Here is a 25,221-nt window from a genome sequence, read left to right on the forward strand (position 1 = left end):
TGCCTTCGGCTCAGGTCATGATCTCAGGGTGCTGGGATCGAGTCCCACATCGGGCTCTATGCTCAGCAGGGAGCCTGCTTCCTCCTCTCTCTCTGCCTGCCTCTCTGCCTGCTTGTGATCTCTCTCTGTCAAATAAATAAATAAAATCTTTAAAAAAAAAAAAAAAAAAAAGAAGAAGAATCATGGCTGTAAGCCTCCTGTCCTCAAATATTTGAAGACTTCTTATAGAAAGTAGGGAAAATTTCACATTTATTTTGCCTCCACAGAGCAAAGTAGTGAATAATGCAAGGCCACTTAGGGTTATATTTTAGTAGGCATATCTAGCAATTAAAATGATTTGATTTTATATTTATAACATTAGAAAGTGGAAAGAACCCATAACAGGAGTTGTTTAGCAGTGGAAAAAAAAAAAAAAAAAAATCAGTGAAAAAGAACATAGAGATGGTTCATTTGCCATTTTATCTCTTGCATTCTGTGAGTCTATTCTGAGACCATCTAGCACAGCGGCTCATTGTCCTTGCAACCTTTGGTAGACAGCAGTTCACACACGTACCTATCTTCCCCAGGCCACAGGGGGATATAAGATGGCCATTAACTTTTCTGTAATCCCCTCTATCAATGGGACAAAATTCACTGGAAAGGTCTTAGGGTGAGCTGTTGTGTTTTGAGCTTAGAATTGAGAAATCCCAAGGCTGTCTCAAACTTTGCCCAGACTCACAAGGGGACCCTCCAGACTTCTCTAACTTCATCCTGCTGGTGTTTTGGGAAAGGGCCCTCAGCATTTCTGTAATGTCTGTATTGCCTCACTAATTGATTAAAGGAAAAATAAACGCTTCTGGGATAAGGGTCTACCTCTTACTTGAGACCAGACTACATCTAACTTCTGGGTTTCTAAGTGGGTATCTTAGAGGTAGCTTGCTAGTTGTTGTCCTTACAAAGATTTTCGAGGCTATGAAAGCTTCTCTTGGTAGGCATCACTAGAGTCCAGATTAAGTCCTTTGATGGCAAAAAAAAAAGCCCAAACACTCCAATTCAAAGAGTAAAGGAAGCAGGAGCTGATGGAAAAAGAAACTGGAATGTTAGCTAGAGTAAGAAGGGGTCACAAGGACCAAAGCACTATGGGGCTCCATTAACTTCCTCCCATATATAATTAATAAATAACCCAAAGTCATATGATAACTTTGAAAACAACGAATAAACTGATTTTTCTAATGATAATGATTCTTATGCTTTCTAAGCACTTTCAAAATCTTTAAATAATAGTATTCATACATTGTTTGCTTGTGACCAAAGCAATGCATTATTGGATGTTCCTAAGTTCACTTAGCACAGGGTTTTATGTTTAGAGACCAGAAACTGTAGGAGCAGTTGTGACAGTAAAGGATGACCTATTTTCCAAAATTAAATTGCTAAATTAATTATTTAATAATTAAGCAGTTATTATATACTGGTACTAGATGGAGAGATGAGAGGTGAACATGACAGTCAATATCGCTTCCTCCAAAGATGCCCTTTATCTTTACATGACTTTCTTTTTTTTTTCTTTTTAAGATTTTATTTATTTATTTGATAGAGATCACAAGTAGGCTGAGAGGCAGGCAGAGAGAGAGAGAGAGAAACACACTCCCCACTGAGCAGAGAGCCCAATGTGGGGCTCGATCCCAGAACCCTGGGATCATGACCCAAGCTGAAGGCAGCAGCTTAACCCACTGAGCCATCCAGGCGCCCCACATGACTTTCTTTGTGTATACAACAGACAAGAAAAGTTCTCCACTTCTTGCCCCCTTGAGTTACTGTGAGTGTCAGATATTCTTTTGGAAGAATTAAAAAATTATTGAATTTGGGATACAGCAATGATATCTCTGGTGGCTGTTTTAAATATAGTTAACTCATGAATATGCAAGCAAATCTGGCAAATAAAGAGTGTCAGAAAATAGTTTATTTAACATAGTAAAATCTTGATGTTCATGTGAAATAAATAATTTCCCATACAACTCCAAGTTTGCCACTACTACAATAGCTCATAATATCAACTATCACATTTGGTAAAAAATAAAATAAATATAAATAAATTAATAAACTTATAAATAAATAAATAAGAAAATTCATAATTTTAGATGTATTTCCATATTAATATGTATATACATGTGTATGTAAGTGTGTATACAGGAAGAAACCTCTTTAGAGAACAATAAATATCAACTAAACTGTGGAGATCAGTCACTTCTTTTAAGTCTTCTGCTATGGATTGACTAATTCATGTATTTAACCCCTAATTCCCAATGTGATGTAATTTAGAATTTGGGCCTTTAGGGGTGTTTAGGTCATGAGGGTGGTGCTCTCATAAAAAGAGAAGAGAGAGATGATTTCTCTTTTTCACCCATGTAACAATACAGAGAGAAGGTGACCATCTACAAACCAGGAAGAGTTTTCCTCAGACACTAAATTTGCTGACACCCCAATTTCAGACTTTCTAGCCTTTAGTACTATGATCTATGGTATTTGTCATAGCAGCCTGAGATAACCCAAGGCAATAATTGGTATGGAGAGTGGGGTGCTGCTGTAACAAATAGCTAAAATTGTGAAGATAGCTTTGGAACTGGGTAAGAGGTAGTAGCTGGAAGAATTTTGTGGAGCATGATAGAGAAAGCCAGGTCATCATGAGGGGCTGTGTAAAGATTCTCGTGGGAACTTATCAAGGAAAGAGAAGAGCTGCAAGAAAATGTTCATCTCCTGAGAGAATGCATGAATTATTACAAACAGAATGTTGATAGAAATACAGATGATCAAGGCCATTCTGGTGAGGTCTTAGATGGAAACGAGGGGCATGTTACTGGATGATGGAAAAAAAAAAAAAAAACAGTCTTTGTCATAAAGCAAGAAATAACCTCACTGAATTGTTTGTGTTTTACTGTTTTGTGGAAGGTAGATCTTGAGACCATTGAAATTGGATATTTAACTGAAGAGATTTCTAAGCAAAGTTTTGAAGAAGCAGCTAATACCATTTAGGAGGGCTCTACCAACATGACTTAATCACCTCTCAAGGTCCCATTTCCCAATACCTTCACATTTGGCATTGGGGTTTCCATTTATGAATTTTGGTGCAGGGACACGAACAGTCAACAGCATTCTTCCCCTTGAACTCTAAAATTCATGTCATTATTGTATGTAAAATACATTTTTTCTATCCCAACAGCCCAAAAGTCTTAACTCATTCTAGCATCGACTTTAAAGTCCCAAGTCTCACCTAAATTCCAAGTATCATATAAATCAGATATGTGTGAGACTCATATAAATCAGATATGGGTGAGAGTGAATGTTAGGATTCATCCTGAGGTAAAATTCCTTTCTAGCTGTGAACCTGGGGGAAACCAAGTGAGTTACGTGCACCCAAAATACAATAATGGGGTAGGTATAGGATAGACATCCTCACTCTCGCTGTGTCACCTGTAGGTGACAAGGAGAAACCTCTAGAACCATGAGAAATAAATTGTTGTTTAAGCCACCTAGTCTATGATAATTTATTTTATTTTATTTTATTTATTTATTTTACAGAGTGAGAGAGACAGAGCACAAGTAGGCAGAGAGAAAGGGGAAGCAGGCTCCCCGCTGAGCAGAGAGCCCGATATGGGGCTCAATCCCAGGACCCTGGGATCATGACCTAAGCTGGAAGCAGAGGCTTAACCCACTGAGCCACCCAGGCGCCCCTCTATGATAATTTATTATAGCAGCTAGAACTGACCAAGGCAAGTCCATAAGAATATTATGAACAAAATCTTGAATGAGATTTAAAAAAGGCAGGAAATAAGCAAAGAACAAAAATAAATTCAATAGGGCTGTAACAAAAACAAAGTATAGGTACCTCTGAACCTTCCCACATCTCCCTTCCCATCATCCCACTGGCTTTTAGATTGGATTTCTGAGACTCCATCAGAGTACAGATGGGAAAACATATATAATTTAAGAGATGTTTTAAAACTACAGCTGAAAAAAAATTTTTTTTACAGCTGAATAAATTTTAAAACAATTTTGATATAAAAATTTTAATAAAAATGTAGGCACTGAAAACATGCATGCTGGCCTTCATTTTGAAATTCATGCCTGACTTTTTGAAGACAGGGCAAAGAATAACGCAAGGTGACTCAAGATGACAGAACAAAAAAGGATCCAACTTGATTGCATGAACACTGGTCAAATTCAATTAAATAGCCACATATTAGGAAATACTTAAGCTCTCTCTGTTCACTTCCCTTTTCTCTATGTCATGAAGCCTCAGCTGATAGCATCATGGAGGTGCTGACAGGCGCCCAACTGTGGTGTGATTAACTCAGTGTGCTGCTACAATTAGCCCATCAAAGTTGTCCAGGATTCGCGTTTCTCCCAGGGTCACAAGGCAAAAATGAGCTGGCCTGTTTGTCCTGGTCTGGCTGGAGTCCAGTGCTTATGTGGGGGATGTCACAAAGCAAAGGGTCACTGCGTCTTTAAGCAGTGAGAGCAAACAGGTCTCTGCCTGTGAAACTGAGACCATGTGAAGCAAAGCTGCCCAGTACTTGACGTGGAGCAAGGCTCCCTTTCCTGTGTACGTTCATTTCATTTTATGGCCATGTAAAAGCAAGTCTGTGGCGCTGGCTGCTGTGTGAAAATCAACAACAACACTATAGAACAACCCACAACCGAAAGCAACCAAAAAAGAAAACATGGAGAGAAAAATATGGAGCCAGATGCCTCCATCGCCTCAGCAAGCAATGGCCATGTCAGAAGAGAGAATAATTGGTTTTGACAGAGAGGAAAGTAGTAATTGGAATGAAACTTGTTTGAATAACAGCTTAAATGTTTCTTTCCCTGCTTTCCAGATTACATGCACTGTAAAGCCAGATTGCTTTCTCCTGGCTAGTTCACAGAGGACATTCTGTGTCCAAGGGACTTGTGAAAGAAGAGAGAGAAAAAAAAATCTTGTGAATTTGCCTCTCTCTGGATGACTGTTGAGCCTGCATTCCGGGTTCACATAGACAATTTATTAATACTTAATCCCCAAGTCTTACCTGCTGTGATCATCCCTTTATGGACTATTGTTAATGTATCCAGAGGCTGGATGGTGTCTGGGTGAGGGTGTCTCAACTACTCAGTTGGCTAACAAAACTGAAATTAGAACTTTTCCCCAATCTTGTTCTTTTTCACTAGTTTCTTTTTTTTTTTTTTTTTTTTAAATTTTTTATTTTTTATAAACATATATTTTTTATAAACATATATTTTTATCCCCAGGTCTGTGAATCACCAGGTTTACACACTTCACAGCACTCACCAAATCACATACCCTCCCCAATGTCCATAATCCCACCCCCTTCTCCCCAACCCCCTCCCCCCGGCAACCCTCAGTTTGTTTTGTGAGATTTCACTAGTTTCTAATTATATGAATACAATAGACTGAAAGCTTGTATCCTCCTTAAATTCATATGTTGAAATTCTAACCCTGAGTATGATGGCATTAGGAGCAGGGCCAATTTAAACCTTTGGAAAGCAATTAGGTCATGAGAGTGGAGTCCTCATGAATAAGGTTAGTGTCCTTGCAAGAGAAACCCCAGAAATCTCCCTCATCCCCTCTACCATGTGAGGACACAGAGAGAAGACTGCTGTCTATGAGGAAGTGGGCTCTCACCAGACACCAAATCTGTCAGAATATTGCTCTCAGACTTCTAAGCCTCCACAACTGTGAAAAAACAAATTTCCTGGTGCTTATAAGCCACCCAAGGAATTGCATTTTTTTTTAATATAGCAGCAAAATTCAGCTGAGACAATGGGGAAAATCCTGATTTCATAGTGCAGCACCTTCAGTTCTTCATGATCTAGCCTTGTTGTCTGCTTCCCCACTCTATGTCCCCACCATGTCAAGTATCCCTATGTCTCACATGGTCCGTCCACTTCCTGTTTCTTTGATTCTTTACTCACGATCTCCTGCTGTGTGGACATTCGAACTCTTCCTTGAGTTTTCCAAGTATTTTCTGGTCTCTGGGCATTTGCTCTCATTACCCCATTTTTCTGGAGTGTTCTCCCTCATCTTAACATGGCTGAATCCCTCTGAACATTTGAGTTCGACGGTTAGGGTCAAAAGACACTTTCCTTGACCCTCCTCTCCAGATAAAATAGGTCTCCTGGAGCTATCTTATTAGTCCCTTTTATTTTCTAAGTTGCTCTTGCTCTTGTTGGTTTCTAATAATAAATTTATCATTTTTTTGTTTATTGTCTACATTCCTTCTGCATAACCGTAGTGGAGTCTTCCTAAGAGCAGGCACTTTCTCTACAACGCACTCTGGTATCTTTCTCTAGGGCAGGAGATCAGCAGACATAACTAAATGGTTCTCAACACACAGTGTGTTCAGCCATGCTTCCTTTCCTTTGGCCATTCAGTCAACATTCCCTTTCCATATAGTCACCTTGCTCAGAATGTCACCCTTTCTCTGGCTTCAAAGACTTAGTTCATATGAACTCTCTCTACAGGTCTTCCTCCACATCTTGGGGCATAACAAGACATTCCTTCTGCATTTTCCTGGTTTCTGGTATGTTCATCCTTTATGGTGAACATCATGTTGTATTCTGGTTGTGTGGTGTTTATGGATAGAGCTGGCCTGAAAATGTAAGATATTTGAAGTTAAGAGGTTAACTCTTTATCTATGAACAAACAAATTTAGTGGAGTGAATGTACCTAGTAGGTGTTTTTAAATGTTGAGTAAATTTGTAGTCATTACCTTAGCTGACTAGGCTTCAAAAATATGGCATCTTTTTGTGGCTCTGCTGTTGTTGTTCTTGTTCTTATAGCTTCTTGTTCTTATAGCTTTTTTTCTCCTCATACAAATATCTTAGATATACCCTCATCATTTGTTGCACCAGTGTCTTTTGGAGGACCTTATCCCTGGCCAATTACAAAAGCTTTCTAACTCATTTCCCTGTCTCTAGCTTCTTCCCTCCAACACCTAAAAGAAGGAAAACCTTACATTTTCATGTCACTGATCTCTTTTAATTTCCAGATAAAGGAAGGGAAATCATTAATATGATTGGTCAAATTAGCAGAAATTCTTTCTGGATTCCTCTCATACCTCTCAAATTCCTCTGCCACTCTCTTTTACTGTTTCTCTTGTCTCACTGTCTCACTTTCTCTCCTTTTTCAAAACCAAGGGAATGAGCTCTGGAGCGTCTACAAATTCTTCTCTCTTTGCTGTTGGCCAAAGATGGTAAAATCCCAAGGCTTAGATCTCATGGGGGCTGGGTGGTCAGAGGTCTGGCTTCAGCCTTGTGCTTCAGCCGCAGGCTCCTAAGGACCCTTCAACCGGGTTCTGTAATGAGTTGTCAGTTTGTCAGTTGCTGACTTTGCTATTACTAAAGTAGCAGCTTGACATCAGTTTTGCTGTTGGCCTTTGTGTGTATAATAAATGACTTTTGCATGCCTCCTCTATGTGCTCTTGAAGGGAAGACCCTCTCTTTATCTTTATTCCTAGAAGATTACACCCTAGACTATCAACATGTTTGTTGAATCTGGTCAAAAAATAAAAGCCAAGTTACTTTCTCCCTTTCTATGTGTACAGTGATAAGCATATAATAGATATTTAATAAAGATCTGTCAAGTGAAAGGAAGAATTATTCAGTACCATCTCATCTTTCATCTCTCTGAGTTTTTAACTCACATCCACCTCCATCTCCACTCCAGGGACCTGTAGAACTATGGTCTTTGCTGATATACTCTTTAGACTGTATAAGACAGCCTTAAAGGTTTGGCTGTGAGTATTAAGAATCCACTTGGATATTATAATTTCATTGAGAATCTGTAGTACCTTCAATTTGCTCATTTAAAATGAAAGGCATCTGCCTTCACATGCAGTAGCAGACACTTCGGGTAGTTTTTTGAGTTTGTATTATAGTCAGGCAAACAGAATTTTAAATTTCAGCCTTTAAACAAGAATGGATTTTTGTTGGCTAAAAATAAGGAGAGGCTTCTTATTGGCAAATTGGATGGGGCAAAATAACTTCTGACATGTCCAAGATACCCCAGCCAACATCAGGGATATGAGAAAAGATGATGATCAATTTCCACACTGACTGATATGCTCTGGTAACTCATGGTAATGTCTAGAAGACATTGTTCTTGCCTTTTAAAATACCTTGGTAGGAAATAAGAATGCAGAATAATTTAACTGCTTTTTCTACATACGCAATCTTCCTAGGTATTTATAAATTAGTTTAAATTATGTTTTGAGATACTACCCAATCCAATCAAAGTGCTCACAGACCTAGCATTTTAGGACTGAAAGGAAAGTAAAATCAACTTCTGTTTGGATTCTTCAGTGTTCCAGGTATTTTCACATTTATTATCTTACCATGTCCTCATAGTCACATTGTGACTATGCGATTTAAGTATGTTATCCACATTTTTATAAATAATAAATACAATCTCCAAGGAACTAAGAGACCTGCCTGACATCACATAGCTAGACAGTGATAAAATCAGGACGTGGATTCAGACAATTCTGCTCCAAGTTCAGGAACCTTTTAATCTAGCATATTGCCTTAGAGATAATCTTCTCCAATCCTCCCTTTTGCAGATGAAAAATTAAGTTTAAGAATGACGGATGACTTCTTTATGACCTTTCAGGTAGCAATAGGATCTCTATGGAAATTTGGGTTCCTAGCTCCAAAGAACAGTTAAGTTCCTATTAACAAAATACTCATTTATGGGCTTTAACACTCCTCTGAAAATGCAGAATTTTAAAAGAAAACAAAAAAGAGAGAGAAAGAGAGAGAGAAGAAGCTCAAAATTTTGACTTACTTGTTGTGGAATGTAAACACAGTATTTCCTGAATCTATGGGAATGACAATAATATGATGTGTTTCTGTTACCTGGCACAATAAAAGTAACAAGTGATTCCATACATTGTTATAAATATCATTCACTCAGTATGTATTATTTTTCTTTTTAGATTTTATTTATTTATATTGCCAGTGTGCAGGAGTAGGGGAAGGTGTAGAGGGAGAGAGAGACTCTCAAGCCGACTCCATGCAGAGGACAGAACCTGATACAGGGCTCAATCTCATGACCCTGAGATCACAACCTGAGCTGAAATCAATAATTGAATGTGTAACTTACTGAGCCACCTAGGCATCCCACACTATTATTATTTTAAGGTGGCTGCCATAACAAGGTATCACAGATCAAGTGGCTCAAATAACAAAAATTTATTTTCTCACAATTCTGGAGACCAGAAGCCCCAGATCAAGGTGTTGGCATCTTTGCTTCCTTCTGGGGGCCATGAGGAAGGATTTGTTCCAAGCCTCCTTCCCTGGCTTATTTGCCTCTGTGTTCTCTGTGTCTTTACATCATTTTCTCTCTGCTGTTTCTGTGCCTCTATTTCCTTTTCTTATAAGGATATTGGCTGTATTGGATTAGGGCCCACTATTAAGACCTCATTTTAATTTAATTTTATCTCTTGACAGACCCTCTCTAAATACAATTTCATTCTGGGGCTTATGAATTTTGAGGAACACAATTCATTCTATATCACACACACACACACGCATAAACACAGAGTTAAGCCTCGGTAGGGAGATATTTCTGAATTTATTCTTTAGAAAATACAAATTTAATTTTCTTAAGTACAATTTGTACTTCTGGTGATCTTTAAACTCTTTCTTTGGAGGTTTTTTTTGGGTTTTTTTTTTTTTTTTTTTTTTTTTTTTTTTGTTTTGGAGGTTCTTTTTGTAAGCCAAGACTTTGCAAGGAAATGTAGAAGTAAAAGAAAAGAAAAAAAAGTACTAGAAATTATAGACTCTTCTTTATACTTGCCAGGCTGCCAGGAAGAGACCAGGGCACAGAATCCTAAAGCCCAGGCTTGTGTCAGGATCCATCAGTTAGCAGCCGAGATGTTGTCTGCTTTGTAAGCTTGCCTTGTTTTCTTTCATCTGTGAATTAATAATGCAGACATCGTATGGTTTTTGTGAGGATTAAATGAGATAATGAGTATAAAGCACTTTGTAAACTATAGAGAAGAGTTGGAACTTTGTTTTTAATGGAAACCTTTCTTTAATGGCAATCTTAGAGCAGAAACTTAATATTTGAAAGAGGTGAAAGCAAACCCAGTTTAACTGGAAGAGGGAATAAGAAGAAGGGCAGGACTGTTGCTGAAATCATTCACCAACCCCGTCTCAACTAGCTAAAGTCCTGTCAATTCTTGGGGCTACTACAGAGCATATTTTAAAAATCACTAACATTAAGACCTATATAACTGTTAGTTATTACTTTATTTTTTTATTGTTTCCTCAGCCCTGTGAGGTGGAATGATATTGTTTTCAGTTTTTAAAAGTGAGGAAGCTAAAACCCAGCATGCTTAAGTAATTGCCTGATCTCCTGGAGCCCTGTATTTCTCAAATGAGCTAGAATAAAGGATTTATATTTAAAAATTTTCACTTTGTCATGGACTGATGCTTCTGGAAAATGAAATAAACATGAATTATGAGAAAAATACAATAAAAAAGAAAGCTTATAAAATACAAACTTGATTTTTTAAAATTAGATTCAATAGACATAAAGCCATCCTGTCAAATTGTGATAAAAGTTTTTATAATTACTCTCATTGCACTTGGGTGAAAGCATCTGTGGCCCACACTTTAAGTAGTATTACTGTAAATAGAGTGTTGATGGGCCAGGGGTCAAGAACTTATTCTGTGATCCTAGGGTTAGTCTTCCTTCTCCTTTATATCATTGCTTTTTAGATCTAATATCTCTGACCCCAGTTTCTTTACCTATTAAATGTACATATTAACCCAGATTCCTGTCTCCATCATGGGATTCTTACAACATTCAGAAGACATCAAGTAGACATCTGAAAGCTGGAAGGAATAAGCACTAATAATTTTAACACAGAAACGTTTAAATAAGATATAACCAGTCATATTAAAAAACACTTAGACTTTAAACACTGCACTATCCTGGTGAAGTATCACAAACAAGCTAGTTTCAAAACCTATGCCCTGGGAGAGAAATCAAATGACTGCCTGAATGTTGCATTTTTAGTTATATCCAGGGTGACTTATGCCCAGTATGCCGTGGGAAGCCTTGGTGTATCCTTATTATAAATAGTGCATCTTTTTCCTCTTAAAGGTGTCTTAAATTGTACAAAGCAGATTAGTCAAGGGAGAGGATGGTCAAAGGCCCTAAGAATTCAAAAGGTTGAGGAATTGGGATCTTGGAAATCTTGTGATGAGTGAAATGGCTTCAGTCAGATAAGAAAGCTGCACTCAGTGCTTTTTGCTTTTTCCTTACATTTCATGTTTCCTCAGTTTTTAAGGAAATCCCATTTATCTCAGCTGTGAGAAAATATATTTGAGTCATTTCATGCTTGAGGCAAGAGTGAAAAAGGAGAGCTGGTATCTACTCAGGGGACCAGATAAGTCCAGTCATGTAGAAGGAATTCAAAGAGAGAGAGAGAGAGAGAGACTGAAAAGTGAGCCTGAGTGGGACTGAGTCAGAACCTCACCAACCAGTAGGTTTTGGCACTTACCATCTCTTGCCTAATGCTGCAATGACTTCTGTCCTATCTTCCAATCTCTATTCTTCTCCCTTTAAATCCCTTGTTACAAATTATCAGAGAAATCTATCTGGTCATGTCAATCCTGTACTTAAAACCTATCAATGGCAACCAATTTTTCATAGGATCTATCCAACATTTAAATATGCCAAGGTCATCCCAAACTTGGCCATTTCCTTTGTTTCCAACCTTAAGTGTTCTTCTCTTCCCGATTTTCTCTCTCTTCTATTAAGATGAACTATACAAGGTCTGCACGTAAATATGATTATGAGCAGTCAAGAGTAGAATTTGATAATGTTCAACCTATTAGGAAGATGGAAGGGCTTGTAATTTTCCAAAAGGACCACTGCTGTGTCAGATACCTGCATCTGCACATATGGTTCCTTCAGCATTCATTAACCCCATAGATATGTATGAAGTGCATAGAATGTGCTCTGTCTCTTCCAAGGGTTGGGGAAACAGAGGTGTATAAATTGCACAGAATCCTTGCCTCTTTGCATTAGAGTGAGGGAGGTGGACAATGAAGACCTGAAAGGAAACAGTACTATCAGGTGAGTGATAAGAGCTACGAAGAGAAACAAGCAGAGTGGAGAAGAGAGGATGGTAGAGGAGGGAGTGCAAATTAGAGTTCTGTGCACAGAGCTCCCGTCCTCCCCGTCCCCATTCCCCAGTTTTGTTAATTTTTAGCAGACTGCTAGAGTATCACCTCTTTCACATGGTGGGCACTCTCTACTTCACAAGATTCCATCCAGATACAGCAGGGTTTAGTAACCTCACCTTGAAGAACATTAGCCTTCTAGAGGCTGATATCATGATGTCCTCTAATCCCTAAATGTGGTGCAATTGAAAGAACATAGATTCAAATTCAGACTTATGTTGAGTCCAGGTCCCTCCTTTTATTGGAGTTTCGGTTTGCTCCACTACACAGTTAAAATGCAAATACTCTTTGCTTCATGAGGTTTCTGTCTTGAATGTGAAATCACTTTGAGAATTACAAATTACATTACTAATTTTAAAGTGCTGTACAAATGTAACTGGGTATTATTGCTATGTCACTTAATGATCAACCAGTGATACTTTCAAGAGAAGCCAGATCTTCCCAATAGCTTCCCAACAGTAAAAACTAGCTTATAATTAAATGAGCCACTCATTCAAAAAAAATTATTGCATATGTTCTATGTGGCAGACATTGTTCCACGTGAAGGGCACAAAAATCACTTTTTCTTCATAGAACTTATTTATATTTTATTTTGGGGGAAATAATCTAAAAAATGCAGATGATTATAATAGGTATTGCTAAACAGCCTGGCATGATAATTTCTAAACTCAATGTGACTTTCCCTAAGCCTTTCTCTTACATTAGCCATTGTATGTAAGGTTTTCCACCAATTAAATCTATCTGAAATCACCAAGTATTAAATTATATGGCCTCAGGAGATATAAACATAAGTAGTTTAATGCAAAAAAAGAAAAAAAGTCATGGTAAAAAATAACAAAGAATGATCCCCAGGAGAAGTGTCAACTTTTCCACAAGGTTAATTAATCACTGCAAATGAGTGTAACTGGAACAAGCTACAGATTGATGTTGACTGCAAAGTTACAACTTTGAAAAGCCCAAGCAAATAACAATTTAGCAGTCATAATCACAACACACTCACAATCAGTAAATCTTTAAGAGTACATATGAATTGAAGAAAAGGAAAGCAAAATAAACACCTAATTTATGTGTTGAAAATCTTTGTTATCTGAATGTATTGTTCCAGGTTGAATCAAGTTTGTACAATTAAATAACATATTTCATAATAGTTTCAACATGGACTTTTTTGTTTTCTATTCCAGATAACAATAATATACATTATAGGGAAATGTATACCAAATTTTGTGACCCAAACTCCAACTTCATTTTTAAATTATGCACAAAGACTTACTGTGAGAAATTAATGCTTTTACCTTAAAAAAATCAATGAATAAAAATGACCATTGAAATAGAAATGCTGTATATAGGGACTATTATTGGTAATATATACCAGGGCAGACACATTTTTCTTCAATGACCCAATTTAATCAAATATTAATGAAACTTACCATTAACATGTGTAAACAACACTTAGATAAGGAGTGGGTATTCCACTGGAGGTCTATCCTCTCTGAAAAATCCATTAAAAAAGTGAGACATTTCTTTTTGGACTCCATGGAAACGATTCAATTTAGTGAATTCTGTATTATTAAAGACCCAATTCTGTATGGTATTGTGGCAAGAATTAGAGATTTAAAATTAGAAGATGGGCTAAGAGTCCCTAACATGTCACATTCAGTACCTGTAAAATGTAGATGATGAGAAGATGATTATGGTCATTTATGTTTTTTCTACTTGACAGGGATGCTCATTTATTCTTTTTTTTTTCATTTACTTATTTTCAGCATAACAGTATCATTATTTTTTCACCACACCCAGTGCTCCATGCAATCCGTGCCCTCTATAATACCCACCACCTGGTACCCCGACCTCCCACCCCCCCGCATCTTCAAACCCCTCAGATTGTTTTTCAGAGTACATAGTCTCTCATGATTCACCTCCCCTTCCAATTTACCCCAACCCCCTTCTTTCTAACTCCCCATGTCCTCCATGCTTTTTGTTATGCTCCACAAATAAGTGAAACCATATGATAATTGATTCTCTCTGCTTGACTTATTTCACTCAGCATAATCTCTTCCAGTCCCATCCATGTTGCTACAAAAGTTGGGTATTCATCTTTTCTGATGGAGGCATAATACTCCATAGTGTATATGGACCACATCTTCCTTATCCATTCATCCGTTGAAGAACACCTTGGTTCTTTCCACAGTTTGGCGACCATGGCCATTTCTGCTATAAACATTGGGGTACAGATGGCCCTTCTTTTCACGACATCTTTGGGGTAAATACCCAGGAGTGCAATGGCAGGGTCATAGGGAAATTCTATTTTTAATTTCTTGAGGACAAAATACCATTGCCACCAGAAGATCCATGTGATACCATTATCATATGCTGGATCTTGTGAGAGGAATGCAAAGATAAATAAAGTGTAGGGTCTGAACTCAACAAGGTTATAGGCAGGAAGAAAGGTGGATAAAAAGAATCAGGGCAGAGTTGGATAAGAGTTACATTGGAGGTTCTAAAGAAGCCCATTGAGGCACACTTAAAAATCAGATTTAGGGGTAAGGTATCATGGAATTTCTCATAAAGGAAGTGATCATGCTTCTCCATGGGCTTTATTTTCTCCATGTACTAGTCAGTTTACTTGACATCTCCATTTCATTAACTGATGGGCATCTCAAACTTAACACAAACCCAAAGACTTTTGCCCCTTTCCCACATAAACTTTCACTCTTCTCCATCATAGTAAATAAAACCTACACGTTTCCAACTACTTCCAACTACGTTTACAACTTATCAGGTGTAATTTTTTTTCTTTCCCTTCTATTTTACATTTGATTCAATGGCATGGAGTTCCTTTAAAATATACTCTGAATTTTCTTACTCCTTAGCATCTCCAAAACTCTAGCCTCAAAGCAAGCTAACTTTCTCTCTCCTAGCTAACTAACTTCAGAGAGCTGAAACCAGTTCTCCCTACTTCCACTCTCCACATAACAGAATTCTCTTTATAAAGGTACATCAGATGACCTTGTTCTCCTGCTTAAAACTCCAAATGGTTCCTTTTCATACCAAGCAAAATAAATCACCTATAATCCAAAGTTTCCTGTTAAGCCCCTTCATAGCTTTCCCAGGAAGACTTCTCTGAATGCCATCAAGAGAGCTGGGTCAGGTGTCCCCTCCCCAAGTCCCCGATTCCACAATTTTGTATGCACATCACACTCACTGCCCTTTCCACACTGCACTGCAATGTATTCCCAACAGGCTACAAGCTCCTTGCATATCTTATACGTGGGGAGACTCGTGAGGGTAGATGCAACACTATTTCTTTTATATCCCTTGTACCAGCATAATTTATGGGACAAACAGCGATTATTATTTCTGTACCTATATATTTGTGGGAGTTTTAAATTATCTCTAACAGGTCACGGTTTTCTTGAGCAAAACTCAATAATTCCTTCACTCTACACAAAAAACTGGGATTAATATTTTCATCTACCAAAGAAAGTTATGAAAAATCTTTTCCACTGGATAAGTGCTCATTAATTACTCCTTTTTTCATGCTCATCTCGACTCTAGAAAGAAAAACTCAATTTCCTGCCTCCCTTGCAGCTATGAGAAGCTATTACACAAAAATCTTCCAATAAAATGAGATCTATATTCTGCTAGGTGTGTCCATGACCTCCATCCATTCCTATTCTTTAGGAAGAAAACACACACATATACCCTGAAGCAGTGGGGGATTTGGTGGAAATTAATTCTGAGTTCAAAATGCTCTGTAAATCTTAGAAGGCAAATATCTCAGTAGAATGAACCAGAAAAACACTAATTAAAGGACCTGGATGGAATCTTAGCCATGAGAGTTTGAGAAGAGAGAAGGATAGGAGGAATTCAAAACATTTAAAATTTTGCTTTCACCTCTGTGAAGAGGATGGAGGCATATCAGAAGGGACAATGCTTAATTAAAAAACAGATGGCCACATATGTTCAAAACTAAAGATTGACGATGCATACTTCTTCTAAAGTACTCATCATGGTGAGTCTTAATATACAAAGCTTCTCTGTTGAAGGGTTCCTCTGATTTCTGACCTTCAGAGTTTTTGTCCTTTCAGACACTGAGTTTGTTTCCCTGCAAGCAGAACCTGATCCAGGAATTTGTTTGCAGGTAGTTTATTTGGAAAGTAATCTCAGGGAGTCAGAATGAGGATGTGGGAAAACTAAATCAGTAGGAATGAAAACTGATAGGAGGGTTATTTCTGCTGTAGAGAGATGAGTTTGGTTTGGGGAAGCCTCTGGAGAGTCAATACATCCCAGAATTTCTGCCCAAAGGAAGGGAAGCTGGGGTAGTATATCCATTGGCTCCTATCTTGTGTTGGTTGAGAGTTGTTTCTGGGGCATTAATGAATCTGGTCTTCTGGGCTACACTTTTGCTGAGGTCTCTCTGACTCCCACACTTCAGAAAAGTCTATCTTCCAAGGCAGAAAGTGGCAAGCCTGGCTTGGGCTTTGTCATCATTTGAGTGTGAGCTCATGTAGGATTGTCCAGCACTGTGTGTGAACTCAGAAGTGGGCTGAAGGAGTGTGCTGTGAGACACAGAGTCCATCTGCTACAGGCAGAAATTCTTACCTTTCAGATGCTACCAAATTCTGTTTCTAGTTTCTGGCCTCTGGTACTTCCTAATAGACAGTTCAGAAAAGCATTCCATCTTTCAGACATGTGACCTCATCAAATCTTAAACTGTCTTTCTTCTAATACTGTTGGTTCCTGCAAGAGAGACACAATCAGTGGTTGAATATCACCAGTTCTGAACAATGAGCCCCTGTCCTTCTTAAGCCCCTTGGAGTGAGTTGGGGTCTGGAACCTTTCCTTTGCCTCACCTCCTGCCACCAAAGAGCTTCTGCTTTCATCATAATCATCGTCTGCCTAGAGATTTTCATGTTCCAGATGCCATGCTAAGTGATTCATAGGCATGACCTTATTTCATTCTTACAGCAGCCTTTGTACGGGTTTCATCATGGTCTCCATTTCTTAGCCAGGAACTGAATCTCAAAAGGAAACTGTGCAAGTTGATAGGTGGCAGAGTTAGGGTTTGAATCCAGTTCATGAAACCTCCCAAAAATGTGGTCTCAACAACGATCCTGTCCAGAACCTATGTTTAATCTCCGCCATACCACCACCAATGTCACTCACTTAGCCTTCACACTAGACCCTAGACTGTGCTCCACTACTGAATTTGAGGGTTGGTTACATTGAGGTCACTGAGGTCTGTTAGGGTAAGTCCTCACTTTCCCTCTGGAATTCCCTCCCCTTTGATAGATGTGTATCTGCTCTCTGTCTTGAATGTCCCCAATTAGAGTGACTTCATGGCTTCTCTTAGCAGCGTGTTCCATTGCCTAACTGCTCCCAGTGGTCTAACATTTTCCCTGATATTTAGCTTTGATATTCCTCATTGCAGCTTACAGCTTGTTAATTCTCATTCTGCCCTTGTTGATTAATATGAAGACTGATCCCTGCCCTTCTCACAATATCTTTTTATGAATGTGTCGGCAGAATGATGGCTCCCTTCAGCGGCTGTTCCTCCAGCCTGAGCTGTTCCAGTTCTCTTAACTTCCCCACAGAGGTCTCTCTCTCCAAGCCTGGGACTATTTGTGTCCCTTTCCTCTCAACTGTGTCAATTAGCCTATGTCCTTGGATAATTTATAGTGTCCAAAAGGGAGGCCAGGCATGGAGAGGCAGCCAACTCCAGGCAGAGACAGGCATGATGCTGTTGAAATTCACTTACTCCTTTTGCAAAGTGATATCTTAATTATTTTTTCCCTGAGGCAGACAGCCAAGATTTCTCCCTCTCAATGTCCTTTTTATGAACTTGAAATTATAGACTGTGGGAGCTGATTTAGACTCTCTGGATCATCTCCCTTATTTGAAAGTGAACAAATTGAGGTGTAGAGGAAACGAGGAGAGTGACCACGGCTACTCAGAGTTTTAGTGGTGGAGTGAGAATGAAGATCAGCTCTGCAGTCTTCCTGGCCAGTATTCATTTCAGTGCAACTTTCAGACTGGGTTTGTGAAAATATGATACACCTGGCTCCACCAAAACAAATATTTAGATGTGTGGTGTCACTGCAGGCAATGGAGCAAAAAGGTGCATGGAGAAGAGAGGTGTATGGCATCTAATGCTGAGGAAAACAAAAATGGATGTGACCAGTGGAGTTGGAAGTGGAGGATTTCATGACGGGGTGAGGAGCACTTCTTGTGGAGCAATGGAGACATGGATGGATGATGTTGATTTGAGAAAATAAGGAGTACTAATGGAAAGTTATGCAGACTTCTGAGAGGGCTTTTTGAGAAAACATTTTAAGACGGTGATGTAATAAAATATAATGGTTAAGAAAACAGATTTTGGAGACATATCTTGAAAGAAAGGAAACAGTCAACAAAACAAAGAGGCAACCCACAAAATGGGAGAAGATATTTGCAAATGACAGTACAGACAAAAGATTGATATCCAGGATCTATAAAGAACTCCTCAAACTCAACACACAGAAAACAGACAATCATATCAAAAAATGGGCAGAAGATATGAACAGACACTTCTCCAATGAAGACATACAAATGGCTATCAGATACATGAAAAAATGTTCATCATCACTAACCATCAGGGAGATTCAAGTTAAAACCACATTGAGATACCACCTTATACCAGTTAGAATGGCCAAAATCAGCAAGACAGGAAACAACATGTGTTGGAGAGGATGTGGAGAAAGGGGAGCCCTCCTATACTGTTGGTGGGAATGCAAGTTGGTGCAGCCACTTTGGAGAACAGTGTGGAGATTCCTCAAGAAATTAAAAATAGAACTTCCCTATGATCCTGCCATTGCACTACTGGGTATTTACCCCAAAGATACAAATGTAGTGAAAAGAAGGGCCATCTGTACCCCAATGTTTATAGCAGCAATGGCCGCGGTCCCCAAACTGTGGAAAGAACCAAGATGCCCTTCAACGGACGAATGGATAAGGAAGATGTGGTCCATATATACTATGGAGTATTATGCCTCCATCAGAAAGGATGAATACCCAACTTTTGTAGCAACATGGACTAGGCTGGAAGAGGTTATGATGAGTGAAATAAGTCAAACAGAGAGTGTCAATTATCATATGGTTTCACTTATTTGTGGAGCATAACAAATAACATGAAGGACAAGGGGAGATGGAGAGGAGAAGGGAGATGAGGGAAATTGGAAGGGGAGGTGAACCATGAGAGACTATGGACTCTGAAAAACAACCTGAGTGTTTTGAAGCGGGGGGGGGGGGACGTTGGGGGAATCAGATGGTGGGTATTAGGGAGGGCAAGGACTGCATGGAGCACTGGGTGTGGTGCAAAAACAATGAATACTGTTACCCTGAGAAGAAAAAAAAAAAAAAAGAATATTGCCCATCCCCCCCCCCAAAAAAGACAACAAATTTTGGAATAAACAAACCATGATTTGATTCCATGGTCTGCTATCTACTAGCTATGTGTGCTTAGTCAGTTTACCTAACCTCTCTGAGCTTATTCACTTGTCCATAAAATAATAATAACAAAACAAAAATAAACATTATATCTATAACATATTAATTATATGTGATATAATATATGTCCATGCATTATACATTTATTATGTTATATATATCATATGATGTCATATGCTGTATTGTGTTATATTTATATATATTATAATATTAAATAATAATAAAAGTTAAAAATAATAATGAGATCTACTTCCTAGGGCTTATGTGATAGTTAAATGTGATGGTGACCCCAAAAATTCTCAGTATTTTGTCTGACACATGGTAAATGCGTAACAAATATTAGCGGCAACAATCAGTATTTATTTACCCTTTTACCATTGTCATCATCATTACCCCAGTGAGGCTAATTCAAACCCTGATTTCATTTCTGGAGTTTTCTTCCCGGCTGCACAGTTTCTTGCTTTTAGCTGGTAAAGCTCTCCTCTCTCCCCTCCCTCGATTTTTCAGAGAAAACACAGACCGTCAGATGGAAAGTAATTCAGTTTGCTTTCCTTATAACAGACAACTTCTATAATTTTTATGCATTCCTTTTAACTTAATTCCATGTGAATAATTTTTTTAAAGTTCTATCTGAGTTTAAATCTTTTGACACTGACTCCAGTCTCAGCGCTTTTTCTGTGATGCTGTTTTGCTGCACGATAACTTCCATCTTCCATGCTTTATCCTGCTATAAGCTATCTTTTTCTTCAGAACATGCTTGCCCAATAGTGATACTAATTATAGTATCTAAAATTAGTAAAATACTAATTTTAGTATCTTTTGCAATATGATTGACTTTCCCAATAGTGAATGTCTTAATTTTAGTATCTTTTGCAATATGATCGACTCAGAATTTCCCAAATCAAATCTTGTTTCCTTTTTGCTTATCAGTTCCTCCCTCAGTTTATCTTTTTTCTCTTTCATTTCACTGTAAGCAGCAGTAAAAACTGGGCCACACCTTCAATATGCTGCTTAGAAATCCCCTCAGCTAAATACCCACGTTCATCCGTTCATTGCTTACATGTTCTGTGTCCCATACAGCTGTAGGACACAATTCCATGAAGTTTTCTTCTCTGTGTAACAGGGAGTGCCTTTTATCCGGATTCCAGTAACACATTCTACATTGTCTTCTGAGGCCTCATCATCAGTGCCTTTATTCTTCATATTTCTACCAATAGTATATTTAAGGCAATCAAGGGCAATCTAGGTTGTTTTTTTTTTCCCTATTATACATCTCAAGCATCTTACAGTCTCTACTTATTTGCAATTCCAACACCAATTCCACATTTTGGGGGATTTGCTGTAACAGCACCACACTCTTTTGCACGAAAATCTGTATTAGATTGTTGTGACTGCTCTAAGAAATCGATGGCTTAAAATGATAAAAATTTATTAGGATTCTGGAGGTCAGAAGTAAGAAATCCACAAGAGGTGAACCAAAATCAATCCGTCCTTAAGGCTGCACCCTTCCACAAGTATGAGGGAAGACTCTGTCCTATGACTCTCATCATCTGGTGGCTACCATCATTCCTTGGCTTGCGGCTCCTTCATTCCAGTTTTGTTACCATGATCAGATTGCCTTATCCTCTTCTTTGTGTGTCATATCTCTCTACCTCCTTCTTATAAGATCACATATTATTGCATTTAAAGCCCACCCAGATAATCCAAGATAATCTCCCCATCTCAAGATCCTTAATCTAATCATGTCTGCAAAGATGCTTTTCCCATATAAGGTAACATCTGAAGTTTCCTGATGTCTTTGGGACAATTATTCAGCCTATTTTATAACCAAATCCATCATCAATGCATACAATTTTTTTCATTTTTTTTTCACCTCACAACATTTTTAAAAAGAAGTCAATAACAACTATTGACACAAACACATAAAATTGCTAATCACTGTGGCTATGCATTGTATGAGACATCAGATGTGAATGAACTCATTTGATCATCAGAATGGCACTTCTTGGTTATATTATTATACCCATTCCATGGTTAAAGACAAAGAACAATGAATCATATAACTAACACGTGGTAGACAAGTAGTGAAACTGAAGTTTGTCTGATTCTGAAGTCTGAGTTTTCCTTGTGCCTAATCTACTCTGCTCCATGAGCTTTGTTCGCAGGGCCTTTGGAGGTTTGAGAGATGTCATGCACTAAGAAAATAAAGAAGCCTTACAAGTGTGAGACTTGGACTCTGAGAAACAAACTGAGGGTTTTGGAGGGGAGGGGAGTGGGGGGATGGGTGAGCCTGGTGGTGGGTATTAAGAAGGGCACGTATTGTATGGAGCATTGGGTGTGATGCCTAAACAGCGAATCATGGAACACTGAATAAATAAAGTTTAAAAAAAAAAAAAAAAAAGAATGATGAAAATTTTTTATTTAGCTTATTTCAACAATGAAGCTGCTCTCATTCATTCTTGGCAGTCTGTTACATGTGTGTGGCCATGGGTGTGCTTTCAGCTGACCGCATTGGTCACTGGGCTGTGACCACACAATTCACAGATGGGGAGTTAGAAGCTCAAAGAAGTCTTCATACATACAGGGCCTTCTCAGAAATATTCCCAGTGACCACACCCTATCTATCTTCTTAGGTTTAATGAGCCGAGTTTAGGAAATATCTTGGTCTGGCTCTAGCCTTTCATTCCTGCTTAAGCGTTCAATTTTCCTATGCTAATTGTCCTGAAAAATAGGATGCATGTATTGGCTTATGTCTAGAATGAAGGTAAAACAAGTTCATATTTAAATAAAACACAGGTAAAAAACTTTAAGAGTGCCAAGATAGGTAGAAGTGAAGGGAAATGATGGGGTAAGAAAAAAGTGGATAGGATTTTCAGTTCTATGGGTAGGTTTAAAAAGGAAATGGTAGTTATGGTTGGTCCATAAATATAAGTAAGATTTGGCTACTTAAGGATTATAAGATATGCAGAAAGGAAAAGATACATTGGCTAGATTGAAGGGCAAGAAAATATAGAACAAGTGACTTCATTTGACTTAAGTAAAGTGTCAGGAAGGAAAGAAGGGAGAATTAAGTTTAGGTGTGTAGGTTCAGGATTGTCAGGTCATCTTTTGGACTTTGAACTTCATTTTGTTTGAAATGTGGAATAGCAGATGAGTCACTTCATCAAAGATATTCTTACTGCAATAAAAATCAAACAACTGTTGGTGGAATGGGTTAGACGGGAAGAGACTACTGGCAAGGAGACAGTTTAGGAAGCTATTATAATTCAGGCAGGAGGTAATGATGACTTACACCATGGGAACGATAAGAAAAGGAGAGACAAGGGAATGAGGACCCAGCATACTGCAAAACTAAAACTCATAGGATGTGGCAACTGATTGGTTATGTGGGTTAAGGAAAGAAGAAAGAGTTCAGAGTTCTAGCTTAGTTGATACAGATATACCAGCTAAGTTTCTTTGCAAGTGACAAGATGTACACTGACTCACTTTAACAAAATGTATTTTTTAATAAAATATTTATTTAAAGGATTTAAAGATGACTAATAGATTGAAAAGACACATTAAAGACCAGGACTTAGAAAGGACAGACTCTAGGAATAAAAGCACGGCTTACTGAGACCACATTCTTCAGGATGGCTCAATTTGAACCATTTAACACACTTGATCATTCCATTAAAGACCTGAATTCAAGGGGCATCTGGGTAGATCAGTCAGTAAAGTGATATACTCATAATTTCAGCTCAGGTCATGATCTCATGGATCATGAGATTGAGCCCCACGTCAGGTTACCCACTCAGCAGGGAGTCTGTTTGAGATTTTTCTCTTTCTCTATACCTCTGCCCTTCCCTCACTGTTCTCTCTTTCTCAGATAAATAAATAAATAAATAAATCCTAAAACAAATCCAAATTCTATAGAATTAGGGGAGAAGTGGAAGGGAGTTAGACTGGGTGGTTGCATGCCTACTCTTTGACCAGGAAGAAGGCAAGACAGCTTGGCTAATATACCTATCAACACTGCATGCAATAGATAAAAGTAGTTGCTTAAAGGAAGCTTGAAGTGTTACTATTAGAAGCAGGGCAGAATGCTGACTAGTTGAAAACAAAGGGTATACACTTCTGAGAGATAAAAATCATTTAGAAAGCTCAGGTTTTGGAATCAAGATGTGTGAAAATTACTTAAGTTCTCACTGTATAGATCATTAAAAAACAAATGCACATAATAATAGCACTAAGTAGTTTGCTTCTTGCTCCTTTTTGGGAAAAAAATCATCTATTGGTTGGGGTAAATTATATTAAGAAAACATCCATTTATTCTTAGTTTACTAAAGTTGTTTTCTGAAATGGCCATAAAATACTGCCAAATATATATTTGACAACGTTGTATTCTTTTTTTTTTTTTTTTGACAATGTTGTATTCTTGTTTACCATACTGTGAGCTAAATTTGCTAGAATTTTAGAAAGGAACTGGAATGACATTCATTAAGTGACTATATCTATACTTAGATGTTTTTTTCATTTTTAATTATAGTCTCACTTTGTTATGTTTCATATCCCACATTATTCAGATTTAGCCTGATATATTTAGCAGTACTTTTCTTTATTTTATCTGAACCAGTTTAAATGATTAAATAGATAATCTATAACTTCAACTTGAAAGCACAGGGGCATAAAATTATATGAAATTTGAGTCATTTGAGCAGCAATTTGTTTTACACTTTTCCCCCTCTTATTCCATGGTTGTTGGGCATATTAGGCTTTCTAAATCTTCTTGTGTAAGTTTTGATAATTTACAATTCTTTCAGGGAATGTATTTTACCAAGATGTACCAAACAATTAGCATAGAGTCATCTGGATATAAAATAGGGAGAACATTTAAGAAGAAACTTGAAAATGTATAAAATTTGTGCGTGTGTGTGTATATGTGTGTGAATGTACACATTCACATGTGTGTGAATCTGTAGTGTTTGAATGAGACTGGCAAGACCTGGATGAAAGCAGGCAGAGGAAAGTAATAGAGCTATGTTAGGATCTGACAATAGAATAAAAATAATAGTAAATGAGAAACACTAAGAATAAAGCCAAGAAGTAGGAGGTTGAACATCAGCATTAAATGCAATCAAGAAGATCAGAATTCAAGAAAAGAAGAATAGGTCCTGGTGTGATGGGCAGAATGACAGGTGATCAAGAACCAAAATTCTGGATGCTGATAAGTTTCCAGAGGAATATTTCAATGTCTTGTGCTTCAGAAGAACACAGAGAAATATATTAGTCATGGATCTTTTGATTAAAACAAAACAAAACAAAAAGAAAAAGAAAACAAACAAAAAACACAAGCCTGCCAAGTTAGTCAAAGAAAATGGATTGGCTCATGTGACTCAAAGCTATACAAGGGTTAAGACTACCTGGCTAAGATAAAACCTGTTTCTTCCTTTTCATTTCTTGTCTATGCTTTTAATTCTCTTGGCTCCCATTTCAGGCAGGCCAGCTCTATGCAATGTTAAAGATAAC

This window comes from Mustela lutreola, chromosome 1 (genome assembly GCF_030435805.1).
Source record: "Mustela lutreola isolate mMusLut2 chromosome 1, mMusLut2.pri, whole genome shotgun sequence".
Taxonomy (NCBI): Eukaryota; Metazoa; Chordata; class Mammalia; order Carnivora; family Mustelidae; genus Mustela; species Mustela lutreola.